Source organism: Lynx canadensis, chromosome C2, assembly GCF_007474595.2.
Source record: "Lynx canadensis isolate LIC74 chromosome C2, mLynCan4.pri.v2, whole genome shotgun sequence".
Classification (NCBI taxonomy): domain Eukaryota; kingdom Metazoa; phylum Chordata; class Mammalia; order Carnivora; family Felidae; genus Lynx; species Lynx canadensis.
The window spans coordinates 157,822,521-157,847,944 of record NC_044311.2 but is presented as its reverse complement, the minus strand read 5'-3'; positions in this window follow the sequence as shown (position 1 = coordinate 157,847,944).

Below are 25,424 nucleotides of genomic sequence, written 5' to 3'. Positions count from 1 at the left end.
AAAAAAAAAGAAGGTTATTTCCTTAAGCAAATAAAGTGATCTATGAAAAACCTACAGTTAACATGACAATTAATGGTGAATGACTAAACATTTTATCCCTAAATTAAAGAACAAGGCAAGATCTACTCTCACCACTGCTATTCAGTATTATAGTGGAAGTTCTCAACAATAAGGTGGGAAAAAATAAATAAAAAGTATACATACCGGAAATCAGTAAGTAAAACTATATTCACAGATGACAAGATCATGGGGAAAAACATTATTAAAACTAATGTGACTACCTAAGTTGAGGATAAGTTCAATATACAGGCAAAACAAAAACAAAACCTGTACATGAGCTAACAATTAGAAATGAAAGTCTCTTGCGGCACCTGGGTGGCTCAGTCTATTAAGTCTCCAACTCTTGATTTCAGCTCAGGTCATGGTCTCACAGTTCGTGAGATAGAGTCCCACATCAGGCTCTGCGCTGACAGCAGTGCAGAGCCTTCTTGGGTTTCTCTCTCTCCCTCTCCCACTAATGCTCACTTTCTCTCTCTGTCTCTCAAAAATAAATAAACTTAAAAAAAAAAAAAGAAAGGAATGAAAATCTCTTAAAACTACCATTTATAATAGCATCCAAAACCATGAAACATTTGAGGAGATAAATTTAACAAAATATGTGCAAGATTTGTATACCAGAAGAAAACTTCAAGTTATTGCCCCCCCAAATTAAAGACTTAATAAAAGGAGAGATTACAATGTGCACTGATTGGAAGATTTACTATTGTTAAGGTATCAATTCTCTCTGAATTGATCTATAGGTTCAAAGCAATCTCAACCAAACCCTAGAAATTTTTTGAAGAAGTTGAGATGTTGATCCTAAAACCAATTTTTTTTTAATGCAAAAACTTGGGATAGCCACAACTATTTGGAAAAAGAACAAAGCTGGAGAACTTAATTTATCTGATTTCAAATATCCAGTTATCTATATAGTGTGATATTAACATAAGAATAGGCTTATATCGGGGCGCCTGGGTGGCGCAGTCGGTTAAGCGTCCGACTTCAGCCAGGTCACGATCTCGCGGTCCGTGAGTTCGAGCCCCGCGTCGGGCTCTGGGCTGATGGCTCAGAGCCTGGAGCCTGTTTCCGATTCTGTGTCTCCCTCTCTCTCTCTCTACCCCTCCCCCGTTCATGCTCTGTCTCTCTCTGTCCCAAAAATAAATAAACATTGAAAAAAAAAATTAAAAAAAAAAAAAAAAAAAAAGAATAGGCTTATAAATGAAAGGAAGAGAGTCTAAAAATAGACCAAACATGTACGATCAACTGATTTTTGATAAAGTTGCCAAGGCATTTCAACAGAAATGGAAAGGAAAGGAAAGTATTTCCAATAAAGTATGTCAGAAGAAACAGATAACTAACACAACAATTAACTGAAATATAAAAACTAAAAGCATAAAACTTCTATAAGAAAACAAAAGAGAAAGTCTTTCCGACCTTGGGATAGACTAGGATTTCTTTGATACATCAAAAAAAAAAAAAAAAAGCAACATACCAATCAAAGGGGCAAATGGTCATTTATGTTCCATCAAAACTTTAAAATTCTAACTGAAAGACACTTATTATAAAAATGAAAAGGCAAATAACAGAATAAAAAAAGTATTTCTCAAACATATAACTGAAAAAAAGACTAATATTCAGAATATACAAAAAACTTTTGTACTCAGTAATAAGGAAACAACAGCGCGATAAAAAAAGTAGCAAAATACTTCAACAGACATCACAGAAGACATACAAACCAGCTAAGGAACATACAAAAAAGATGCTTGCCATCATTAGTCCTCAGGAAAATAAAAACTAAAAATCACAATGAGATATCAAGATACATCTAACAGAATGGCTAACAGAATGAAAATAACAGGGGCGCCTGGGTGGCTCAGTCGGTTAAGCGTCCGACTTCAGCTCAGGTCGTGATCTCACAGTTTGTGGGTTCGAGCCAGGTGTCAGGCTCCGCTGTCAGCACAGAACCTGCTTCAGATCCTCTGTCCCCCTCTCTCTCTGCCCCTCCCCAACCCGCACTCTCTATCTCTCAAATAAATAAATCATTACAAACAAAGAATGAAAAGAACAAGTGTTGAAACAAATGGCAGTAAGCTGTCATATATGTCTAGAATGAATGTAAAAATCATTCAAGAACCTTAGAAAACAGTTTCACAGATCCTTATAAAACCACTTTCTATATCACTTACCATACCATCTAGCCTAGATATTCACCCAAGAGAAATGAAAACATATTCTCACACAAGAATATGTATACAAGTGTTCGTAGCAGCTTTATTGATAATATTCAAAAGCTGGAAAAAATCCAAATGTCTATGAATAGTCAAGTAAACAAACATACTATACAATAGAATACTGGTCAGCAACGAAAAGCAACAAAATACATCCACACAACACGGATTAAGCTCAAAAGCATAGGTGTGGGAAGAAAGAAGCCAAACATAAAACAGAAGTCAGTACAAACCGTATGATTCCATGGATTCCATGGACCTTTGGGGATGATGTTCTCCATTCTATACCTTGACTGTGGTGGTAATTACATGGCAGTATACATAAATCAAAATTCATTAATCTGTACAGTTAAAATAGATGCATTCGATTGTATATAAATTATCCAAAGGGAGGGGAAATTCTGCCCTGATTAGATTGTTGTAGGTCAGAGCAGGGTAACGCTACCAGTGGAACAAGCAGACTTTGTTTTAAATGAGACATGACAAAACCTATATTTCTAAAACCATCAAAACAATGAGGACTATATGAATTAAAATTCTACACAAGGAAGAGCCCTTCTAGATCAAGCCAAAAATAAGTTACTAATTCTGAACGTTGGCTAAGAATCAGGCTTGGTCTAAGCTAAAGAATTCGAGGGGAGGAGAGACAAACCAGCAGAACTTTTTTGCAGTCACGGGGACTGCAACGGACTGGAAACTAAGGGTCCCCAAGACAAGGCCTGTTCACCCCACCCAACAATGGAGTTCTGGCACTGTGCAAAAAGGCAGGGGGTTGGGCCAGCAAGACACGTTGCCATCCTTCCCGACGTCTCCAGGTGTTCAGAGGACAGTCACACAAAAGGAAAAGACTCTTCAACAGTACACAGTCCATCTACTCCTCAAGTCTTGCTAGATTTGACGCCACTCAATGCGTGGCCAGAGCTCAAGGTCTTTATTTTCTGTTGTCAAAATCTTTATTTTTTGTTGTTTGCTTGTTTCAAGTTTTCATTTAAATTCTATTCAGTTAACATATCGTGTAATATTAGTTTCAGGAGTACGATTTAGCGATTCATCACTTACATATAACACCCAGCGCTCATCACAAGTGCCTTCCTTAATGCCCACCATTAGCCCATCCCCCCATCCACCTCCCCTTCGGCAACCCTCAGTTCGTTCTCCATAGTTAAGAGTCTATCTTATGGTTTGCTTCTGTCTCTTTCCCCCCCACCGCCCCATGTTCATCTGTTTTGTTTCTTAAATTCCTCATATGAGTGAAATCATGTGGTATTTTTCTCTCTTTGATTTATTTTGTCCAGCATTATGGTCTCCAGTTCCATCCATGTCATTGTGAATGGCAAGATTTCATTCTTTTTGATGGCTGAGTAATATTCATTGTGTATATAAACCGCATATTTATCCATACATCAGTCAATGGACATTTGGGCTCTTTCCATAATTTGGCTCTTGTTGATAATGCTGCTATAAACATCAGGGTGCATGTGCCCCTTCAAATAAGCATTTTGGTATCCTTTGGGTAAATACCTACTGGTGCAATTGTTCAGTTATAGGGAAATACAAATCAAAACTAAAATGATATCATCACCTCCCACCTATCAGAATGGCCAAATTTAACAACACAAGAAACAAGTGATGCTGGTGCAGATGTGGAGAAAGGGGAGCCCTCTTACACTGTTGGTGGGAATGCAAACTGGTGCAGCCACTCTGGGAAACAATATGGAAGTCCCTCAAAAAGTTAAAATTAGAACTACCCTATGAGAAGCTCAAAATCTTTAATTCGCTGAACCTTCAAGACTGAGGAGATAGGGACTTGTGTCTCAACTAAGAAACCAGGAAGGCCACTCTCAAGATCAGGAACAAACTACAGGTTTCTAAATAATGGACTTCAATTCTACCTGAAGGAGCTTAAAACAAACAAACAAAAAAAGAGTAAAGTAGGGGCACCTCGGTGGCTCAGTCGGTTAAGCCATCTGACTTCAGGTCATAGCATGATATCAGGGTTCATAAGTTCAAACCCCGCATCAGGCTCTATGCTGTCAGTGCAGAACCTGCTTCAGATCCTCGGTCTCCCTCTCTCTCTGCCCCTCCCCTGCTCACTCACGCTCTCTCTCTCTCTCTCTCTCTCTCTGTCTCAAAAATAAATAAACTTTAAAAAAAAAAGAGCAAAGTCAAAGTAAGTTGAAGGAAAGAAATAATAAGGAGCAGAAATCAACAAAATTTAAAACAGACTTAGAAAAAAGTAACTAAGCTGAAAGCTGGTTCCTTGAAATGATCAATAAAATGTATAAATGTACAAACTCACTGCTAGAATGATCAAGATAAAAGGGATAAAAAGAGCATAAATCATCAGTATCAAGAAATGAAAGAATTATTGGGGCACCTGGGTGGCTCAGTCAGTTAAGCGTTCAACTTCAGCTTAGGTCATGATCTCACGGCTTGTGGGTTCAAGCCCTGAGTAGGGCTCTGTGCTGACAGCTGGGAGCCTGGAGCCTGCTTCAGATTCTGTCTCCCTCTCTCTCTCTCTGCCCCTCCCCCACTTGCGCACGCGCTCTCTCTCTCGAAAATAAATAAACATTAAAAAATTAAAAAAGAAAAGAATGAAAGAATTACCTCTACAAGTCCTAGACAAGAAAAGGATAATAAAAGAATATTCTGAACAACTTCAGCCAACAAATTCAACAACTTGGAAAAATTGGTAAAATTCCTTGAAAGCCAACAATGAAAGTCCATTCAAGGAACAACAGATGGCCTACATATGCTTATATCTATTACATAAATTCAATTCCTTGTTAAAAAACACTAAGTTCAGAGGGCTACACTGGTGAGTTCTACAAAATATTTATGAAAAAAATAATATTGATTCTACACAAATTCTTCCAGAAAACAGAAGAGGAGAGAACAATCTTAACTCATTTTATGAAGCAATATTATCTCGATACCAACACCAGATGAAGATGTTACAAGAAAACAAACCTACAGACCAATATCCCTCATGTAACTAGGCACTAAAATCCTTACAACACTCTCAAACCAAACCCAGAAATATTTCAAAAGGATAAAACATCACAACTAAATGAGGTTTATTCCATAAAACACAAGGTTGATTTAACATTCAAGATCATTCAATGTAATTTACCAAATAAATTACAAAACTACACAGTAGTTCACAAACTGGCCCCTGTATATGGATAACTAGAAGAGACCAAAGAAAGAGGCAGAACACTCCAGACTGGTAGGTGGCAGGTATACTAAGCAAGGAAACTTATTTATGGAGCCTGTCTTGGGCAGACATCAGACAGGCAGATCTCCACACCCACCTGCCAGAACCTTAAAAGTTTATACGGAGGCCTTACCTGGATACATGACAGTCACATATATGATCCAGATGGTCTCAACAATACCTCACTCTCTCAAGGCTATGTCCTTGAAGCAGAGCATACATTCCAAGGACAGAGGAGGGAACGAGGAGACTCTGATTGCCCAGCTCAAGCCCAAGGGTCAATACATGGTCGTGTCCTCTTGATTACCTCCTCCAAAATAACAGAATAAAGAATAAAAACCAAATGATTATCTCAATAGATGAAGAAAAATATTTGACAAAATTCAGCACTCACTGATGTTAAGAATTCTCATACAGGAGCAGACAAATTTTCTCAATCTGATAAAGGGCACCTAAAAACACCTACAGCCAGCTCCACACTTAAAGGTGAAATACGGAATGCTTTCCTCCTAAGACTAGCAAATAGGCAACGATGTCCACTCTCACCATTGCTGTTCAACATTGTGCTGATACCCACAACATGGATGAATCTGAAAACCATCACACTTAGTGAAAGAAGCCACACAGAAAAAGAGTACACAGTGCATGATTACATAATGCAAAACACAAACTATTCTAAAATGACAAAAACGATGTCTGTGTTTTCCTGGGACCTAGAGGCAGAGCTAAGAATGGCCTGTAAAGGAACGCAAGGAATCTTTTGGGGGTGATGAAAATGCTGTCTCATGGCTGTGGTACACAACTGTTAAAATTCTTCAGTTGTACACTCTAAATGGATGTACTTTATTTTATGTACATCATTTTTCAATAAACTTGATAGGAAAGAATGATTCATTTGTGTAAAAACAGGAAGAAGCAAACAAAGGGGTGAAAAGATGAATTTCAACAGTTTTGGAATGTACAGAAAAGTAATAATAAAATGGACATTCTATAATTGAAGAACATAAAATCTGTAATTAAGAACTTACTGGATATCTTCAAAGTAAAGCAGCAAGAACTGAAGGCACAATTAGAGAAACTCAGGCAGACCCAATAGAAAATATCCAAATTTTCAGACATATGGATCTGAAACTGAAGTCCAGGCAGAAACAATATAAAAAAGAATGAAAAAAAACTGTACAGCATAAAAGATATGTAGGACAGGGTCAAAAAGTATCACAAATGTGTAGTAAGAAAGATGGGGAAAAAACAGACAATAGCAGCATTTGAATGAATACTGTCTGAGAATTTTCCAAACCTGATTAAAGACTCTGCACAATTCCAAAAAGTTCCATGAACCCCAAATAGGATAAGTACAAAACCCATGTACATGCCTATATGCATGGACATGCACAGGCACAAAGACAGAAAATCTTAAAACTGGGGGGGGAAAGCACGTTAATTACTTTTATAGGAATAGCAATAAAACAAAACACTAATTTCTCAACAAGCACTGTAAAAGCCAGAAGACATAAAAACATTGTAAAAATGCTGACATATTTAGAATGTTGGGGGGGGGGGGGGAAACAACTGTCAATCTAGAATCTATACCCAGTGAAGATATTTTTCAAAAATAAAGGCAAAAAATAATGTGTTCTCAGACAAAGGTCAAGAGAATTTGCTGTGAATAGATCTGCACTGTAAGAATACCTCTATGAAGTTCTTCAGGGTAAAAGAAAATATTCCCAAATGCAAGCTTAGAACTACGAGAAAGAATGAAGGACACCAGGAAGGATAAATATATAAACAAATATTTCAAAATATTGACTGCTTAAAACAGAAATAATACCATGTTGGATCTATATAACACACATAGAAGTACAAATATATGACAATATCAGAGCAGTCTCTAATAAGACATGATGTAACTGAAATCTCTGGAGCAACTACTAAAAATATAACACAAGAATGAATAAATAAGAATTTAAGAGATTAAAACAACAGAATAAAAAATACCTGATCAAGCCAAATAAAGGCAAGAAATGGAAAATAAAGGAACAAAGAATCCGTGGGACAAAAAGAAGACAAACAGCAAGATGGAATAATTAAACCCAACGTTTCAAAACTACCACAAATCAATTTTTTTAAAAGACACTCAAAAATGAGCAAGAGACTTGAGCAGTCACTTCACAAAAAAGGATCTCCAAATGGACAATAATATAAAAGAAGTGCTCAACACTATCAATTGTGATATTGTGGTTTATATAATAACAGGTATCTATATCGATGCAGATATCTTAGGTCTTCACGGCATTCCTGGTGCAGAGATCCTAAAACTTTTTAAATTTCCTAAAATGATAAAGGGCTCATCATGTGTTATGTTAATGAGGTGACTTTTGAAAAACCCTACACCACCTAAGGCTAGGGCTGGTCACCAGGGAAACCAATGATGTGATTAGAGGTTTGGATGTTTCAATCCCACTCCCAGATATCCTAGAAGGAAAGAAGGGCTGTAGGTTGAGTTCAGTCGCCAATGATTTAATCAGTCATGCCTAGATAATAGAGCATGCCTCAAAAACCAAAAGGACAGAGGGCCTGGACGTGTCATTTGGTTAAGCATCCGACTTTGGCTCAGGTCATGATCTCAGGGTTCATGAGATGGAGCCCAGCATCGGGCTCCCTGCTGTCAGCACAGAACCCTCTTCAGATTCTCGGTCTCCCTCATTCTCTGCCCCTCCCCCACTTGTGCATGCATTCTCTATCGCTGTCTCTCTCTCTCAAAACTAAAATGAATAAAAAATAAATAAAAGGACAGAAGTCAGGGAGCTTCCAGGTTAGTGAATCGGGGAATGTAGGGAGAGTGGTGTGCCCAGAAAGCATTGAAGTTTTGAGCCCTTCCCACATACCCTGCCCTATGTATCTCTGCTATCTGGCTGTTCATCCGAATCCTTTATAATATCTTTTATAATAAACTGGTACATGTAAGAATTCTCTGAATTCTGTGAGCCATTCTAGCAAACTAATTGAACCCGGGGATAGGTGGGGGGGACCCTCCAACTTATAGCCAGTAAGTCAGAAGCACAAGTAACAACCTGGACTTTCGACTGGAATCTAAAGTGATGGGGGGCAGTGGGCAGTCTTGTAGGACTTGTGAGAAGGTAGATGATTTGCTTTCAGAAATACCAAATAAAAGTTGTACTGTCTAGTTAACAATAAGTTTACAACATTTTGAAAATATGAACGAACCCCACCTCCTCCCACAATGGAGTCCCAAACCCTTAGACACTTCATGTCCTGGTTCTTCTTCCCCTCCCCATTTCATGGGCTTATTTTCAAGGGCTCTGCAATGAGCATGCAGCAAAGAACAAAGGAGGGACTGAAAGTCACCTCAGGAAATTACATTTGTCCCAATCAGACTACTTTTTGCATAGGTGACCTCCAGGTAAAGCTGTAACCTCTGTAAGTGCTCAGCCAATGAGGAACCAGGGGAGGGACTTCCCTCTATAGTACTCAGCCAATGAGGAACCAGGGGAGGGGCTTACCTCTATAGTGCTCAGCCAATGAGGAACCAGGGGAGGGACTTTCACTCTAGGAGATAAATTGTCCGCTGTAACTGCCCCCAGTGTGCCTCTCCTTTGGACACCCACCCTTACAAGAACACTGATTAAAGCTTTGCTTCACTGTGCTCCGAGTCTCCAGGTCCCTCCTTTGATGGAGTCAGTGGGCTTTTTTCTCAGAGACTGAGCCCTGGGGATCTGATCATATCCCCAGGTAGATGGTGTCAGGATTGAGGTGAGCTGCTGGTGTCAGAGAATTGCTTGGTGGTATGGGAAAAAACATACCTTATCAGTGATCGGGAAAATGCAGATAAAAACCACAATGAGATGCCACTCACTACATAACCTTCCGAGAAGCAAACATGAAAAAGAAACCAAGAGTTGGCAAGGATGTAGAGAAACTGAATTCTCACTCATTGTTGGTTAGATGCGAACCAGTTCAACCACTTGGAAAAACTGTCTAGCATTTATTTATCTACTAAAAATAAGCACCCACCAGCCCTGAGATGCAAAAGGTCTGCTTTTGGGTAAATATGCAAGAGAAACGAGCCATATGTCAGCCAAAAGATTACGAGGATAGTCAGAAAAACTTGATTCTTTTTTTTAAGCTTTTATTTTAATTCCAGTTAGTTAGCATAGAGTTATATTACTTTCAGGTGCACAGAGAAGCTATATTCTTAATAGGCCCAAACCGGAAACATCCCAAACGCCCACCAGCGATGGGACAACCGAACAAACAAGCAGCTTGTGGTAGATGTGGACACTGGAATACGACACAGCCATACGGACACTGGAGTACTGCACAGCCACAACATACAAACACTGGAGTACTACTAGCCACAACATAAAGATTTCTCTTAAACATCTTTCCGAATTCCTGCTCTGGCACAAACTTGTTGAGAATACTCTATCGATTCCCCTCCCTCACCCCACTTTGACGCACTAAACACTTTTTAAAAAAATCACTGTGGGCTTGTTTCCCTACTTAGGGTATCTTATTAGTGAGGCAGAGGCAGGAAATGTAGGCACAGCTCGTTTTTTCATCAGATGTGTACTGTTAACCCCTGCAAACTCCAGAAGGTGTCTCCTCCGTTCTGTGGCAGCAGACGAGGCCGAAGGTGGATATCACCCTGGCTGAGACATCTTGGTCCCTGTGCACCAGGCAGCGGGTACCCGCCTTCCCCACACACACACTGCTCCCCTGGCAGCTCAGCCTGGGCCTCACAAGCTAAGCCCTGGGAGACGTGGAAGACAACTTTTTTCCTATCGAACTCAGCAGGAAACAGAAGTCTAGGCAACAGAAGGACAGGAGCTATCACTTACTGCACACTTAATTGTGCGCCGGCTGCAGAGGCCGCTTTGGGGCAACAGGCTTGAACAATGGAAACCTGAGTAAGGTAGAAAAACCTACAGGACGCCTGAGTGGCTCAGTAGGCTGAGCATCAGACCTCAGCTCCGGTCACGATCTCACGGTTCACGAGTTCGAGCCCCACGTCGGTCTCACCTCTGTCAGTGAGGAGCCAGCTTCGGATCTTCTGTCTCCCTCTCTTTGCCCCTCCCTCCCATCAAAACCAAATAAACATTAAAGAAAAAACAAAAAAAGCCCACAGTGACCCCCGCCTCTTGGCTCAACACAGGCCCATCTGGTGACCCACCTCAAAATATCCATAGGCCCTAACTAATCAATAGGCTACTTACATCCAGGCACAGTTACCAAAACAGGGAAAATTCCACACACCCCCGTTTACAACACAGCCAGCCCCCTGCCACTGCCTAGTGGCAGACAGTCTGCTTCCCTGTCCTACCCACTGCTCCCTTGCAGTGCTTTCAATAAATTTCTATCACCTTTGTTCTGCCTCAGGTGAATTCTTTCACCACCCCTGCCACAGGTTTCCACCCAACGGGGTTGCCCTACATTTAGGGCCCCCCCCCCCCCAGTCAGGAGAGACAGCTCGCCGGTCCCATCCTATAGTCTCCAAGATCAGGCTGAAAGTGCCATCCTCTGCAAGGCCTTCTTCCATCCCTCCCTTCCCGCCTCTCCGAAGCTCCACATCCTTCTTCTGCTCTTTTCTGATGACATGTGAGTGACACTTCATGGTACTGAGGACATATGTGTTTGTACATTACCTGTCCGCCACAATGGATTACATGCTTCTTGAGGGCGGGGGCCGTTTTGCACCTGTGTTTACATCCTCAGCAGCCACCAGGATAGGGCTTTTCGATAAACGATTTGCCTGAATTCCTAGCATCGAATCTCAGAACCTCAGCCCGGGAAAGCTTTCTGAAGGACAAGGGCTTTCGGGCTCACTTATAAAGCAAGGGCCCACGAAAGCCATAGGAAAAGGAAGCACCGTCTTTGTAAGGGCTCCAGTCTGCTGCAGTGGCGGTATTAATTCCAGTGGAGCTCTGGGCCAGGAATGTGGGAGCCAAAAGGCTGATTAGCTCATTGCTGAAATGCTGGCAAGCATACTGGTTCTTGGCCCGGCCCCAAAAGAATGTGATGTGAACATTACACGCCATTAAGCTGACTCAGAGAACAAATGACTAAGTTTCCGATAATCAAGGAGAAGATTTTGGCTTGGCCATTCTTCATTCTGATGCAACCTGAGTTTAATGCGTAGACAGGAATGATTCCAGCCCAACCCAAAGGAAGTATCTCTGAGGTGGTGTGTGTGTTCTCAGCCTGTCTTGCCTCAAGGCAGGGGCGGGGTGAGGAGCATTTTACTGCCTTTCTAATGTTCTACCAGCCATTCAGAATCCTCTGTGAGCAATCTTCTTCAATATCAGGCTATAAAATAGGTGATTCTGTTTATAGGAGCTGTGCTATTTAAAGACTAGCTAGCTCATTAACGTCACCTGCCACAGTCCTGCGCTTTATGTAGCAAGTCAAATATGGCCCACAAACAGAGCAAAATCTTCATACACCAGGGAAATAAAAGACATTACAGGGAATTAAACAGGGTAGAGATCACCCAACCACACTTCTGAGGGCTTCAGAAAATAAATCTCCAGGCAGGAGTGACCGGGGCTGTCCCAAAAGACCCAAAGGCTAACAATATCACGTCATTGTCCACATTTTCATTCCTGTTCTGGAGACTTGTGTGTGGTGGGGTGGGAGGCTGATAATGGCATTGAGAAAGCAAGCTGGAATTCAATCTGCCCTCCCTCCACTCCACCCCAGCAGAGATTTCAACCACACACCCCTCTTCTGTTGGTCACTAACTTCAACCTCACCAACACCCAGTTTCCAGAAAGAGACATGGGCATTCAGAAAGTTCAAAGACACACAGCTTGTCATACTGGGGACAAGAAGCCAGGTGTCTGACTTCATTTCTACCCCCAAGGAACTGAGGGACAGGATCCACTCATGACAATGATAGTGTTTGCCCTGCAGGCACTTTTACTTCCAAGGCAAGACATCTAAACCAGAAGATCTGGAAGGAGCCTGGAATCACTAACATTCTATGGTCAATGACGCCCTAAGGCCCTGCAAATTCCTGTCTTTAGAAAGACTGAATCATGTTTAACATATTCTAGGTAATAAATCAGAAACTTAATCTTATGGTTTTAAATTTTTTCTTTTTTTTTTAATCTTTTTAAATGTTTATTTATTTTTGAGAGAGAGAGAGAGAGAGAGAGAGAGAGCAAGTAGGGGAGGGGCAGAGAGAGGGAGACACAGAATCTGAAACAGGCTCCAGGCTCTGAGCTGTCAACAAGAGCCCGACAAGGGGCTCACACTCATGAACTGCGAGATCATGACCTGGGCTGAAGTCGGCCACTTAACCCACTGAGCCACCCAGGCACCCCTGAATTTTTTTTTTCTAATGATAGTCTAGAAACTGAAAGGGAAATGCAGTTAACCAGAACTCCCTGCTGCCTACTTCCCATTAGAAGCAGCTTTACTGTTCTTTCCATAAAAAGCCCTGGAAGCAGCCCCGAGTTCCCACCCAGGGAGAGGTGCTGAGACAGAGCAGGGACGAACACCACAGACACATGGGTCCAGCGTCCCCACACTTCCACAGGGGCGACTCCTTGCAGATACGGCTCACCCAGCCATGATGACCTCCCTGGTGCCTAGAGGCAGGCTTCCCTGCCTTTGTTTCTCCACTGGCACCCGGTAAATGTGAGCGAGCCCGCCAACAAGCCCTGCTTCCTGACACCAGGCCATGAAGGCACATTTCTGTCCAGGGGATCTGACCTGCCAGACGGCTCCAGGCCCAGACCACGGGTCACTCCCTCCTCCGTAGTCACCCCTCCCTCTGGCACAGGGCCCTTCTGCCCCACTGTCCTGTCCCTTCTGTCTTCTCTCTTCTTAGGCAGTTCTCAGTTGAAAGCTTGTCCTACCAGCCTTCTCTCCCTCATAAATTCCTGAAAACACACACAAGCAAACAAACCAACCAACCAAAACCTTAGGATCAGAAAAACTATACCCCTGACCTCCTTCTTAGCACCTAGTGCAGAGGTCCAGACTCCCTAATAACATTCATAAACGTTGCTAAATAACAGAGCAGTCCAGGTTAGATAGATCTCTCATTACAGAGCAGAACCACCTATAGTGTTTTTGTTCTGAAAATCTAATTCTGATGTCAATTTCTAAAATTTACAATATTAAAGTTGAAATTAATCCCTCAGACAATTTCCTTCCAAAGTCAGTCTTTCTGTTGAACCTACTTTCCTACTAACTTTTACCTAAAAACAAATAAACAACTCAGTCTTCTCCCAGATTCAGGGTTTGGGGACAGCTAAACATCTCATTAGTTTTCTGAGTTCTCACCAAACTTCCTGCATTTCTACTCAAGCACAACAATATCCTGTGACACTAACCAGGGGTTCTCAAATTTTTTGGACCCAGGACCCCTTTCCTTTCCTCAAATTATATTTTAAGTGCATTCTACCTATTGATATTTACAATACTTTAAATTAACACAGACAGATTTCAAAATTATTTATTTAGTAGTTCATTTACAATGAATAATAGACCCATTACATAATGACAAAAATAACATTTTTTTAAATAAAAATAACTATATTTTCCAAAACAAAAATAAATTGGTGAGGAGAATTTCTGGAACTCTTTAATGTCAAGATTAATAGAAGACAGCTGGATTCTCATATCTGTTTCTGCATTCAATCTGTTATAATACATCGTTTTGGTTAAAATATGTGAAGAAAACCCATCCTCACACAGACATGTGGCTGGAAACAAAAGGAACATTTTATAAGTTTATCAGATCACTGGACATTCTTCTTTGATATAACATCAAAAACTTGACAAGTGGTCATTTCTTAAAGGTTAGTTGCAATATGAAATCTGAAAGCTTATCAATAAACTGTTAGGACTATATTACATTAAAACCCATTATCTATCAACCTGTGCCTTTAACAGGTATTTCGCCCACACCTGATTGTTTTAACACCATGCATCAGTTATTTGGAAAATATTGGTCCATTGGGTTATGCAGATCTCCCAAATTTTAACACATTTCAATATATAAGGTAAAAAAAAAAAATCACATTTGTTAGTATCAACCATTGAGTTCATCTAGAAACATCTTTAAGGATCAGGAGGCTGTCAAGCTCACCAAAGCAGTCACAAATTTTCCAAAATTCTAATTTTTGACTGAAAATTCAAATTTTATCAGTTGCAACAAATACAAGCAGTTATTTCCTTTGAAGTGACAGGCTCATTTAGTTCAATTTTCAGACACTGTCTGCCAAAAACCAGGTCTGAATAACCAGAGTTTGTCTGCCAGTTACCCTTTAACATAAAAACAGTGCTCCGTGTAACGTAGAAACAGTGCTCCGTGAGACGGGAGCTGGTCCCGCTCGCGACCCAAAAACAGCACCCGCGCTTCTGGAAACAAGCGACGGAACTGTATCTGCAGACGTGCCTCATGCCAACTTCCAGTTCTGTCTCTCAGAATGTTAAAAAGACATCCTCAAGGATCAAGAAATAATAAAAGAATTCCGATCGTTTCATCAAGAACAACACAAAATGCCGCTGGCTGTGTAGATGCGGGTGGCAGGGGTGAAGACAGCATGACTCTGGGCAGAGTGCAGCCCGGCCGTGTGGGTGCTCAGGCGGTGCTCAGGCGCCAGGAGCGGCACCTCTACTGCTCTGTGTCATCAGCTCAAATGTCAGCACAATGAGACAGGAAACAATGGCTCAGTACCCTTACGAAACCAGTTTGGACCTCACCAACCCCCTGAAAGGGCTTCAGAGAGTCTCGAAGGCCCACATCACAGATCCGAAGGCCTGGCACGGCACCTGAGAGCCGAGAAGAGGGCTGGAGTCCGAGGTCTGCCTTCTGGGGCAAAGCGACACGCCTGCCACCCCTGGCCCTGAGCCTGGCCGTTGCGGGGGCTCAGAACCGAAAGCCCCATGACCACTCATTGGATATTCCCGCCTTCTCAGGGTGAAATTCAATCATCTGTTCAGTAGGGACTTGTGACTCCCTCCAGCTCTACATTCCAACTGCTGTTCTGCCTGGTAGGTGCTACAGCGACAGTGCGGGGGCCTGTCTGTCGGGGTGCGCCTACCCGAACGAGATCTGACACCGGACAGACAGGCCCCACCGAGCACCTCGGCCCCAGCGTCAGAGAGGAGGTGGGGGGATTCTGAGGCACCACAGTGCCTGCTCACTGAACTGACCCACGTCCCCCTCTTCCAGGCACGCACTTGCGGGCCTAAAGGAAGCGGGGGTCTGAGAGCCAGGCCATCTCAGCAAATCCAGTAAAGCGCAGAGCCTCCCCTCCACCGGGCTCTGTTGCAGACATGACAGAATCTCTTGGGACCTTGCCACTGAGCATCAGGCATTAGGGATGCTCCACCGGCACCAGGGCATCACTGTTGGCCCAGGAGAAGCTGTGCCTAGAAGGTGCAATGATGCCCAGAGGAGGGGAAACAAATATGGGTGCCACGTGGGGTGGCAAGAGACCCCAGGGGATCCACCTGTGATAGGGGAAGGGGGGATGCCATCTGGGGGCTGGAGCCCAGCTTTGGGAGCTCCAGGAGGTAGGGAAGAGAGGCAACCAAAACAAGGGTCACAGACGTTCACATGTCCTTCCAGCGCCCTGAGATAAAAGCAGCTATGACACCTCTCAATATCAGCCTCCATGTTAATCACACGGACAATACATGAATTTGAAAACACCATTAAGCGAACACTTTCAGATTCCTAAGGGGACCCAGAGAAGTATGGCTGCCTCAAGATTAACAATTTTTTAGTAAGCAAAACAGCCTACTTCATTGTTCTCTGTGTAATTAATGAGGTAATAAAGTCTAGAAAATGCAGGAACAGTTTAATCAAAAGGAGTTATGGAAGATATTGGTAAGAAATATGGTTCTATTATAAAATCTCCAATGTTTAAAATTCCATGAAAACTCAAACAACTTGTCTGGGACACTAAGTACAATTGACACTTTCCTTAAATAACATGGGTTTGAACTGTGAGTCCACTTATACATAATTTTTCTCGATAAATACAGTACAGTCCTATAAATGTATTTTCCTTGTGATTTTTTTTAACATTTATTATTGAGAGACAGAGAGAGATAGAGCATGAGCGGGGGAGGGGCAGAGAGAGAGGGAGACACAGAATCCGAAGCAGGCTCCAGGCTCCGAGCTGTCAGCACAGAGCCCGACGCGGGGCTTGAACTCACAACCACGAGATCATGACCTGAGACAAAGTCGGACGCTTAACCGATGGAGCCACCCAGGCGCCCCTCCTTGTGATTTTCTTAATAATGTTTTCTTTTCTCTACCTTATTTTACTGTAATAATGTAGTATATAATACGTACAACACACAAAATACGTGTTAATCGACTTCTATGTTATTGGGAAGGCTTCCAGTCACCAGTAGGCTATTAGCACTTAAGCTTTTAGGGAGTCAAGTTATACACGGAGTTTTGACGGTTAGGGAGGGCAGTCAGCACCCCTAGCCCCATGTTGTTCAGGGTCAATTGTATCATACACAATTATTAACTGTGTCATACTACAGATAACTATAAACTGCACTCTCTAGGAAGTGTTGCCCCTTTGGACTGTTTCTTAATCATTGAAGGATAATTATGAATAAAGCTCAGAACTCTCTAGAAAAACACCCGACTCAGTAAAAATCACGCAGCAACATGCTCACTGGCCCTTTTCTTTCTGCAATGCTGTAAGTTTTCAAGGTTGACCTGAGTGCCTCACATCAGGAGCACTTGGCCTCAAAGGATGAACTTAGTGTGCTGCATAAATTATTAATCCCACCAAAGTACTTCAGGATGAAATGCTAATGCCTTATCCACCCACAGAGTTTCACTATTGAATGTGTTTGCATGTCAATCATCTCATTTCACTTCCACAAGGGCCCCAAGAGAAATACAGGCCAGGTCTTGACATTCCCCCTTCTTTCAAAGCAAAAACAGACTCAGAGCGAGGGATGGGCCTCAGGGCTCTGGCTACCACAAGGCCAAGAGGGTGTCCTTGTGAGTCTCCCACATCACTGTAACTCGGATTCAAAACTGTTTCCTCATCGATTTTATTTACCTTTTCTATCCCCACTTATTCCCCCAAAATTGAAGTGTCTTATTTTTCCTTCTTGTAAGAATTCACAAAAGTCTTGATTTTCCAATATGAATACAGTTAAATGCGAGAGAGAGGGGACTGCCGCACTACGCAGTTGTGATGATGTCAGCCTAGAAAGCTGCCACGAGTGTACAGCTTCATTTCCAAGCAGTGGAGAAACAGAGAAATAGAAAAGGGGTCAAATAATTCCCAAAGGAAGAGTTTACATCAGAAATCTTCCTCTTTCAAGTTCACCACCATTAAGGGTTTTCATGTTTCGACAGAAATGAATTAAGACCAAAATGGGTCCTCTGCAGACGGGTGATGCCATATTGAAAACCACTGTCAGGCAGCTGGTAATGAAGAAGCCTCATTTCGTGCATTACAAAGCAATTCCTGTGATCACCTGAAGGCACATCACAGCCCAAGGAGAAGAAAGGGTGCCAAGTAGTTAGAGTGGCTGTTACCCACTTTAGTTAATGTCACATCACAGAAAGACATGACCTTAGGCAAAAACTGGCCAACTTGGGAGAGACAGGAAAGCATCTAGAGACAGTGCAAAAATATGGGGTCACCTAGTGGGAAAATCCACCCTTTCTGTACCCCAAGTGTAAGATATAAGGTAGAAAATGTTCTGGAAAGCAAAGGCCCACAAAGACTCCTCAATTAAGAGAGGGCTCAGCTGTACACACAGATCAGATGACAGGATTTCGCTCCCACCCATACCCATGGCTTCAAGATAACCCTAAGTAGAAAGAGAGACACAGGTACAGGTACGAGAAAGCAAACAGTATGAAGTAGGCTGGAGAATGGTGACTAGGTCAGAACTCTGGATGTAGTTATTAGCACATGGAACTGCCAGAAGCACGAATCGGAATTATGGCGGCGGGGGGGGGGGGGGATTGTATTGCCAAAGAAAAATGAACGCAGAATAAAGTCGATGACTGTGAAAACATCCCAGGTCTCCCCCAAACTTTCACAAGCAGAAAGCAAGCTATGGAATATGTGTTAACTCCCAACCCCCAAGTTATACATTCTCCAAGGCCCCGAGCAGATGTGTCCATGGAAGACAAAGGACAAGGACAAGCCTCCCAGGGGCAGGGCAAGGAGTCCTGAAGGACAGCAGCCAGAAGTTCTTCCTGTCACACTCTAAGAGACATGAATAAATCAGACACAGGCCACACTGGGACCAGGATGGATCACAACAAAGATCTTGCCAATATCACATCAGAGCACAGACAAAGCATGAAGCTTGTCTAAGCCATAAAACACCAGACATGGCTCCCTCCTGCCTAATGTGAGTGACAGCAGCTTCTTTACCAATCACGGCATTAGCCTTGTCCTAGCCCAACTTCCCTACAGACAAGATTCCTTGAGATGCTCATAAAATGGTCCCACTTACTAACAGCTCTCCTTTTCTTGGACCTTCCCCCAAATGACCCAACCAAAGCCCAAATGCTGTAACAGGTTCCTTCTAGCAATCTCTCACCTCGATGCCCATGGTTTCCCATGGTGTATGGTCCCAACCTACTCCATCATAGGTGCCAGGTGAGTTCCTGGTGGCCTTTGATTAGCAGTCACTGACAGAGACTTTCATAATACCTGCCCACGGGGTGTCACTTTGCTCTGGACTAAGGACTGATGTTTATCTTCCATTTCCTCCCTTTCAAAACGGAAGGTTGCTTTTAACTGCCCTTGTCAGCTCCACTACTGTACAGTGTAAGCAGCATATAACCTGTGGGTAGTTCAGTCACCAAACCATGAGTCACATCTAGATTTGATTGATTATCTCCTTGGGGGAGTATATTACAGTTAGAAAAGAAGGACGCGGATGGGTATTTCTGGGCCAAGGAGAAGACTAGGACAAAAATGACTGACCGCCAAACAGACGTGCAGCTGCCAATCAGGGACTTTACTGCCAATGTTACACTTGCATTTAGGTGGGGCCGTGTGACTAGATCTCCCCAGTGGAATGTATGCAGTTATGATACGTGTCATGTCCAGGCCAACAAGGATAAGAAGTATGTGTGCCTCCTCCAAGCTGTACTCCCCATCTGCCAGCTGGACAAAAGGAAGTTCGGGCCCTAGAGGATGCCACCAACCTAGCAGATGGCAGGGCCAGAGAGAGCTACAAGGAGCCAGACCCAAATCATCACTGATGAGGAACATCCACAGTGGACTGTTACTTGAAAGAGAAGTAAATTTTCTGTGTGAAGTCCCAGCATTTGGGAGATACTGAAATTACCCCAAATAATCCAGAAACTGGGGACTAGAGGCACAGAGTAAAAGCATGATTGGACTCTGAGAAACCAGCCCTCAACTTGTGTTGGAACCACAAATGTGTAAACCCTAATGGTGAGAAGTCCTAAAAAGCAAACCAGCCCTCCCAAGAACCACAGCCTCGATCAGCTCAGCTAGTTGGCCTTAGGCCTACAATGGATTTAAGATGGCTCCTTTAAGACTGAAGAACCTTAGAGATAACAAGCTAAAACCTCTCCAAAAATGATACAATCATCATAAGTCTCAAATTATTCCCTCAAAATAATTCTGCAAATACAATGTCTAGCACACACAAATAAGTAAGACACCATGAGCAAGAAATAGAAATCACAAGGAAAGAAAACAACAGAAAACAAAAAACCAGATCCACAAAGACATGAGAAGTTAGAATTACCTAATGCAGACTATCAAAAAAACTACACTTGAAATAACACAAAAACAGACAACCCCTTTTAAATGGGCAAAAGACCTGAATAGACATTTCTCTAAAGATATACCAATGGACAATAAGTACATACAAAGGTGCTCAACATTACTAATCATAAGGGAAATGCCAATCCAAACCATAATGAAATATCACTTCATACCCATTAGTATCAAAGAAACAGAAAATAAGTGCTGCCAGGGATGTAGAGAAACTGGGTTCCTTATATATATTGTTGGTGGGGATGTAAAATGGTGCAGCTACCATGGACAACAGTATGGTGGTTCCTCAAAACATTTCACATAGAATTACCATATGATCCAGCAACTCCACTTCTGAGTATAACCCAAAAGATTTAAAACCAGGTTTTGAAGACATATCTCTATACCCTTTTTTATAGCAGCATTACTCAAAATGGCTAAAACATGGAAGCAACCCCAGTGTCCACTGACAGATGAGTGAATAAGCAAGTGGTCTACACATAAACAGAATATTATTCAGCCTTAAAAAAAGAAATTCTAACATACACTGCAAATGTTTGAACCTTGATGACTTTATGCTAAGTGAAATAAGCCAGTCACAAAAAGACATATATTTTATGATTCTACTTACGCGAGGTACTCAGTTAAAACCACACAGACAGAAAGGAAAATGGTGGGTGCCAAGGGCTGGGGGAGTCAGTGTTTAATAGGTATAAAATTTCAGTCTAGGGGCACCTGGGTAGCTCAGTCGGTTAAGCATGTGACTTCAGCTCAGGTCATGATCTCATGGTTCAAGCCCCATGTTAGGTTCTGTGCTGACAGCTCAGAACCTGGAGCCTGCTTTGGATTCTGTGTCTCCCTCTGTCTCTCTCTCTGCCCTTCCCCCGCTTACGCTCTGTCTCTCTCTCTCTCTCTCTCTCTCTCTCTCAAAAAAAATAAATTAGCATTAAAAAAATTTTAATTTTAGTTTACAAGCTGAAAAAAGCTACAGAGATAGATGGTGGTGATGGTTGTACAACACTGTAAAGGTATACAATACTACTAAACTGTACAATTAAAAATGGTCAAGATGGTAAATTTTATGTTATATGTATTTTACTACAATCAAAAAATTGGAAAAAACAAACAAGCAAAAAATCCTACACTTACTATGGCCAAAAACATAAATGAGAGATTAGAAGCTTAGAAGATTAGAAGCTTTAGAAGATTAGAAAAAATAACAGTTTTAAATTTATTAACAAAATAATCTAGAACTAAAAAGAAAAAAAATTCTGAATGGGTTTTTAAGCAGATCAGGCGCTGCTGAAGGGAGAACCGGTGAACTGGAAACCAGATCAGAAGAAAATACTCAAACTAAAGCATGGAGAGACCAAAATCTGGGAAACACAAAACAAAGGGCATGAGAATATATGGTGAGAAATTTAATACACATTTAACTACATTCCTAGCAGGAAAGAAAAGATGAGGCAGAAGCAATTATGAGGATAATGACAGTGAATCTTCAGACTTCTGAAAGACCTCATGCCACAAATACAAGAAGCCAACATAATGTAGGTAGGGATACATGGAACTCACTGAAACTATAGGAACCTAAGAACAATGAGAAGAGAAAAGCAATAGGAAATGCACAGATTACCTCCAGAAGCGCAACAGTTACAAGGACTGACGACATCTGAATAGTAAAAACAAAAGCCAGACACAGGAAAGAAAATTCCAACACGCTGAAAGAAAATAATGCCAACATGAAATTTAATATACAGGAGAGAGTCTTTTAAGAATAAAGGTAAGGGGCACCTGTGGCTCAGTCAGTTAAGCAGCCAACTTTGGCTCAGGTTATGATCCCAGAGTTTGTGGGTTTGAGCCCTGCATCAGGCTCTGTACTGACGGCTCAGAGCCTGGAGCCTGCTTTGGATTCTGTGTCTGCCTCTCTCTCTGCTCCTCCCCGACTCATGCTCTGTCTCTCTCTCTCTCTCTCAAAAATAAACATACATTAAAAAAAAGAAGAAGAAGAAAGGTGAGAAGGTGATGTCAGGGAAAATAACAAAGTAATGACCTCTAAAAATCCCCTCTTCCATAAAAGCAATGAAAAAAATAGCAAAAATTGTCAGATTCAACTTTGTCAGAAATCTGGGATACCAAAGGCTTACAGCAATCTGGGGAGTATTTGTTAAAGGAAAACAATCTAGTCTCCCTAAGAACAGCATATTTGTGGTGTGTAAGCTTTCCCTATTCTCATTTTCCCCCAATGCCACCTCAGTTCTATAGTTGTCTTAAAAACCAACAGCTTGCAATCATAGTGGAAACCAGCAGGCTGGCAGTCACAGAAAGGGACGGGACAGAACAAGACTGGAACTCCCTCAAAGCCCTATTTCCAGAGAACTGCCATTATTTGACATGGCTAATAAGTTCCACTTGCCAAGATGCCTTTATTTGACCTGTATCAGAGTATGTCCAACGTGAAAAGCATTTTCCTCAAAGCTGTATGTCAAAACAGTTAGAATCAATTGTTTGACTGTGTAACTACCTGAATAGTAGACAACAGTTGGGGTAAAGAATACATTAACCCAAAGCTTAAAAGGAAAAGCTGGGAAATGAGATGTCTATAAGGGATTTGAAGAACTCCAATACGTTCCTGGAAGTCTAAAAGATCACGTGGATATGCAGAGTTGAGCACATACCCAAGGTTGTGTGAATGCCCAGGAAAGACCTGAGACGGCTTTGAGCACTCACACTGGGCTGACTTTGAGGCTCTGCACAAGCAAGAAGTGAAGACTCAGAGCCATAAACTGCCTGATTAAATGTTGAAGCACACTCCAATATACACTCAGAGCTTCTCAGGAAAGTGTAGGAGACTTACTGATTCCTGGCATTTAAGGAAATCTGTGTCCAATCATTAGCTGCTCACAAATGAGTGGAAATATATGTCACAGAATACAGACTTCGCAGTTCAAAAAAGTCACTAAACCAACAAAAACTACTACAACAAGCAGAAGTACCAAAAATCCCAGGGGAGAAAGAGAATCAAATTTTGAGAGTTGCTACATGTATTATACAAAATGTGTAGGTTTTGACAAATCATTATGAGACCGATGGGGGGGGGCAATATTGCCCATACACATGAGAAAAAAAGCAATCAATAGAAACTGTCCCTGATAAGCTCTAAAGAGACTTAAAAGAGAAAAACTATACATAACCTATTTTAAATATGTCCAAAGAATTAAAGGCAACCATGTCTAAAAGATAAAAGGAAAGTATGACAAGAGTGTCTCACCAAATAGAGAGACTACTGATAAAGAGACAGAAGTTGTAAGAAGGAACGAAATAGGGGCGCCAGGGTGGCGCAGTCGGTTAAGCGTCCGACTTCAGCCAGGTCAGGATCTCACGGTCCGTGAGTTCGAGCCCCGCGTCGGGCTCTGGGCTGATGGCTCAGAGCCTGGAGCCTGCTTCCGATTCTGTGTCTCCCTCTCTCTCTGCCCCTCCCCCGTTCATGCTCTGTCTCTCTCTGTCCCAAAAATAAATAAACGTTGAAAAAAAAAAGAAGGAACGAAATAAAAATTCTGGAGCTAAAAAGTACAGTAACTGAAATGACAAACTCATTGGAAAGATTCAACAGCATATTTGACAGGCAAGAACAAACTGGAGAACTAGAAGATAGGTCAACTGAAATTTTCCAGTCCAAGGAACAGAAAGTAAAAAGTAGGAAGCAAAATGAACAGAGCAAGAATTGGGCCCATCCTCTCTCCCCTGCTATACAACTCCATTGTATAAACTGCATAAAGTCTTCCTTACAAAAAACAGAAAAGAACAGCCTCAGAGACCTGTGGGATACCCTGAAGCGTACCAACATATGTGTAATGAAAGTTTCAGAAAGAGAAGAGAAAGAAAGGAGTACAACAAATACTTAAAGGGATGATAGCTAAAAACTTACTAGATTTGGTAAAAAAAAAAAAAAAAAAAAAAAAAAAAAAAAAAATTCCACATCCAAGTAGCTCAATGAACTCTAAGGACAGACACCAAGACACGCATACCGATACCCACACCGATACCCATGCTGAGACACATCGTAATCAGCCTAATGGAACGTAAAGACAATTAAACGATCTTGAAAGCAGCCAGAGAAGCACCTCATCATTTAAAAGGGATCCTCGATAAAAGTAGACGATTTCTCATCAGAAACCATGGCGACTAGAAGGTTGCGGGATGACATATTCAAAATTATAAAAGACAAAGGCTGTCACACAAGAACTCTACATCCAGCAAAATTACCCTTCAAAAGCAAAAGAGAAATTAAGCCATCCTCAGACATAAAAACTGACAGAGTAAGTTTCTAGAAAACCTGTCCTACAAGAAACACTAAATGGACTGGAAGCTCAAATGAAAGGAAGCTAGACAGTACCTCAAATCTGGGTGAAGAAATAAAGAGCACCAGTAAAGGTAAAGACAGAAGTAAAAAGAAAAGACAGAATAAATGTAATATTTCTGTTTTTTCTCCTATCTGAAACACAAGATAACTACACAAGGCAATAACTAGAAATCTGTGTTGATGTGCACAGAAGGTATAAAGAGGTACTTTGTATGACAATACAGCACAAAGTGGGAAAAGAATGGACACATACAGAAGCAAAGTTTTTATGTGCCATTGATAGTAAATTGGTATAAATACAAACTGAATCGTTACAAGTTGCTAACAGTAAGAAACTTCAGGTAACCTCAAAGAAAATAACTAACAAAAAATAGCAAAATTAATGACAAAGAAATTAAAAGAACACACTAAAAATATATATATTTAATTACAAAAGAAGGTAGTGATGAAGGACAGAAAACAAGAGACATGACAAGTAGAAAAAAAATAGCAAAATGGCAGGAATAAATCCCACGTTATCAGAATTGCATTAAATATAAATGGATGGAATAAAAACTCCATTTTAAAGGCAGAAATTATGTCGATGGATTTTTTTTTTTTTAAGCTTTTGTTTGAATTCCAGTTAGTTAACATACACTATAGTGTTAGTTTCAGGTGTACAATGTAGTGCTTCAACACTTTGGTACATCAGCCGGTGCTCATCATGACAAGTGCACTCCTTAATCCCCCTCACCTATTTCATCTATCCCCACCCCGGTGATCATCAGTTTGTTCTCTACATTAGGAGTCTGTCTCTTGGTTTG